We start from the raw sequence: 3,954 nt of genomic DNA on the forward strand, positions 1-3,954 counted from the left end.
TTTATTTTAAATGCTTATCATTCTTAGTTAATTGTAAATGTACCTTCTTTTTTTTGTTTTCCCATGTTTAGCACAAAGGACTGATTAGTTCCATTCCTTTTACATTCAGAGGAATAATTGTAAGATATCTGCCAGGCTATAGCCTCTGTCAATATGGCATTTATATTTTCTGTTCTCTTATCTTTTCAATTTTTATTTTTTTTTTTGATAATTTTTGAAATGTTTTTTTTATCCTGTGTTTTTTTTAAAATTGTTAGGTATTCTATCGTTCTTCTTTTTTTCTCTTACTTTCAGTTTTTTTTTTTTTGGATAAAATAAAAAAGTTTTCTTTATTCTTCTGTCTTTTTTTTAAAATGTAAGTTAATCCTTAACTTTCCTTTGTATTTTTTTTGTAAGATTTACAGAAGCAGTTTTAGATAATCTTTTTCTATTGTTTTACAATCCCTCTCAAGAAAGATTTTAAGAGTACTGATCAGTCTCTTCCTCTGTTTTTCAACATTTTGAGGAAAACAATCCGATATCTCCAAATCTGTTACATCCATCTATGATATTTTATGCTTTCAAATTGATTTAATGTTAATTTTTCTTCTTCTTCTTCTTCTTATCATATCGTTAAGACTTAATGAAGTAAGTTGCTCCTTTCCCTTTAGGGATGTTTAGTACAAAGGACTGATCAGTTCCATTCCTCTCTGTTTACATTCAGAGGAATAAGTTTGTAGGAGATACCTGTCAGGCTATAGCCTCTTTTTATGACATTTATATTTTTTGTTGATTGATAGCTATACACACTGAGAATGAAAAGGTTTCCCTAACTCATCATATTTAACCTATGGAAAACATTTTTACGTGATTTTTTTTAAGTCTAATTGTATAATGGATAATTTCTGTGTCTCCAGTTGTTTTCTATGAAATATGAAGATAACGAACAGTAATCAAAAATTCCATTGAACATGGAGCTCTGAAAATATTAGAGGTGGGATCAGGTGCCATAGAAGTCCAAGCATCCCCTGTGGACTGGACTGTTTTCTCTTTGTCCTGATTTTCTGCAACGTCAATTATATATATAAAAAGATTTATTTTTTTTAATTTTGCAAATGGATTGAAAAAAAACCCACCCCCAATATCTGAAAAATTCTGCAAATATGGAATAAACACAGAAATTATCCATTATACTGTTTTTATTTATTTATTTATTTTTTTTAAAAAGCTATCATTCTTAAATTGAAAAATTTTTTTTTTATCACTCTGTCTATCTTTTTTTTTTAAATTGTAACATTTAGGTATTCTATCTTTCTTCTCTCTTTCTCTTTTCTTTTTTTTTTTCATGAAATTGAAATGTTTTCTTTATCCTTCTGTCTTTCTTTTTTAATTGTTAGGTATTCTATCTTTCTTCTCTCTTTCTCTTATTTTCTTTTTTTTTTTTGGATGAAATTTCAATGTTTTCTTTATTCTTCTGTCTTTCTTTTTTAAATGTAAGCTAATCCTACTTTCCTTTCTATTTTTTTTTTAAAGATTACAGAAGCATTTCTGAAGATATTTTTTTTTCTATTGTTTTACAATTCCTCTCAAGAAAGATTTTAAGAGTACTGATCAGTCTCTTCCTCTTTTTTTCAACATTTAGAGGAAAACAATGACATCTGATATCTCCAAATCTGTTACATCCATCTATGATATTTTATGCTTTCAAATTGATTTAATGTTAATTTTTCTTCTTTCTCTCCTTATCATATTATTAAGCTTTAATTGATTGTGTACTTTCTTTTATAGAGCGAGTTGCTGTTTTCCCTTTAGGGATGTTTAGCACAAACAACTGATCAGTCCTATTCCTCTCTGTTTACATTTAGAGGAATAAGTTTGTAGGAGATACCTGTCAGGCTATAGCCTCTTTTTATACGACATTTCTATTTTTGTTGATTGATAGCTATACAAAATGAAAAGGTTTCCCTAACTCATCAAATTTAACGTAGGGAAAACACTTTTACGTAAATTATTTTTTTTAAGTCTAATTGTATAATGGATAATTTCTGTGTCTCCAGTTGTTTGCTATAAAATATGAAGATAACGAACAGTAATCAAAAATTCCATTGAACATGGAGCTCTGAAAATATCAGAGGTGGGATCAGGTGCCATAGAAGTCCAAGCATCCCCTGTGGACTGGACTGGACTGTTTTCTCTTTGTCCTGATTTTCTGCATCGTCAATTTTATATAAAAATACTTTTTTATTTCTAATTTTGCAAATAGATTTTTTAAATAAAACACCCCCAATATCTGAAAAATTCTGCAAGTATGGAATAAACACAGAAATTATCCATTATACTTTTTTTTTTATTTTTTTGAAAAAGCTATCATTCTTAAATTAGAAATTTTTTTTATCATTCTATTTTTTTTTTTGAATTGTAACATTTAGGTATTCTATCTTTCTTCTCTCTTTCTCTTATTTTCTTTTTTTTTTTTTATGAAATTGAAATGTTTTCTTTATTCTTCTGTCTTTCGTTTTTTTAAATGTTAGATTTCTATCTTTCTTCTCTCTTTCTCTTATTCTTTTTTTTTTTTTAATGAAATTTAAAATTATTTTTTTTAAAATTTTTTTCATTAATGAAATACAAAATGTTTTCTTTGTCTTCTATTTTTCTTTTTTAAATGTAAGTTAATCCTTAACTTTCCTTTCTATTTTTTTTTAAAGATTTACAGAAGCATTTCTGAAGATATTTTTTTCTATTGTTTTACAATTCCTCTCAAGAAAGATTTTAAGAGTACCGATCAGTCTCTTCCTTTCTTTGTCAACATTTAGAGGAAAACAATCTGATATCTCCAAATCTGTTACATCCATCTATGATATTTTATGCTTTCAAATTGATTTAATGTTATATTTTCTTCTTTCTCTCCTTATCATATTGTTAAGCGTTAATTGATTGTGTACTTTCTTTTATAAAGCGAGTTACTGTTTTCCCTTTAGGAATGTTTAGTACAAACAACTGATCAGTCCTATTCCTCTCTGTTTACATTTAGAGGAATAAGTTTGTAGGAGATACCTGTCAGGCTATAGCCTCTTTTTATATGACATTTTTTTGTTGATGATAGCTACACACTGAGAAGTCTAAAGTCTTTTTAATGAAAAGGTTTCCCTAACTCGTCAAGTTTAACATAGGGAAAACACTTTTATGTAAATTATTTTTTTTAAGTCTAATTGTATAATGGATAATTTCTGTGTCTCCAATTGTTTGCTATAAAATATGAAGATAACGAACAGTAATCAAAAATTCCATTGAACATGGAGCTCTGAAAATATTAGAGGTGGGATCAGGTGCCGTAGAAGTCCAAGCATCCTCTGTGGACTGGACTGTATTCTCTTTGTCCTGATTTTCTGCATCATCAATTATATATAAAAATTTTTTTTTTATTTTTAATTTTGCAAATAGATTTTTAAAAAAAACACCCCCAATATCTGAAAAATTCTGCAAGTATGGAATAAACACAGAAATTATCTATTATACTGTTATTTTTTTTTTTTTAAAAAAAAAAAAAACTATCATTCTTAAATTAGAAAATATTTTTTTATCATTCTGCCTATCTTTTCTTTTAATTGTAACATTTAGGTATTCTATCTTTCTTCTCTCTATCTCTTATTTTCTTTTTTTATTAAATTGAAATGTTTTCTTTATCCTTCTGTCTTTCTTTTTTAATTGTTAGGTATTCTATTTTTCTTCTCTCTATCTCTTATTTTCCTTTTTTTTTTTGGATGAAATAGAAATGTGTTCTTTATCCTTCTATCTTTCTTTTTTTTAAATGTTTTTACAGAAGATTTTAAAGATTTACAGAAGTATTTTCAAAGATAATTTTTTTTATTGTTTTACATTTCATCCCAAGAAAGTTTTGAAGAGTATTGACCAGTCTCTTCCTCATTTTTAACATTTAGTGGAAAATTATGACATCAGATATCTCTAAGTCTAAAA

The 3,954-nt window shown here is 26.8% G+C and overlaps 1 long non-coding RNA gene across 2 annotated transcripts; it reads left to right on the plus strand.

Moving 5' to 3' along the window:
- The first annotated feature begins 1,490 nt into the window (after positions 1 to 1,490).
- Positions 1,491 to 3,507, plus strand: LOC134232092 (uncharacterized). Of its 2 annotated transcripts, none has more exons than XR_009984703.1 (2): positions 1,491 to 1,938; positions 3,098 to 3,507. It is a non-coding gene; the product is annotated as an uncharacterized LOC134232092 (long non-coding RNA). The 2 variants fall into 2 exon arrangements; XR_009984704.1 differs by lacking the exon at positions 3,098 to 3,507 and adding an exon at positions 2,002 to 2,329.
- Positions 3,508 to 3,954: the final 447 nt, after the last annotated feature.

This window comes from Saccostrea cucullata, unplaced genomic scaffold, assembly GCF_032062105.1.
Source record: "Saccostrea cucullata isolate Sc308-1 unplaced genomic scaffold, CSIRO_AGI_Scuc_v1 ctg4503, whole genome shotgun sequence".
In the NCBI taxonomy this organism is placed as follows: domain Eukaryota; kingdom Metazoa; phylum Mollusca; class Bivalvia; order Ostreida; family Ostreidae; genus Saccostrea; species Saccostrea cuccullata.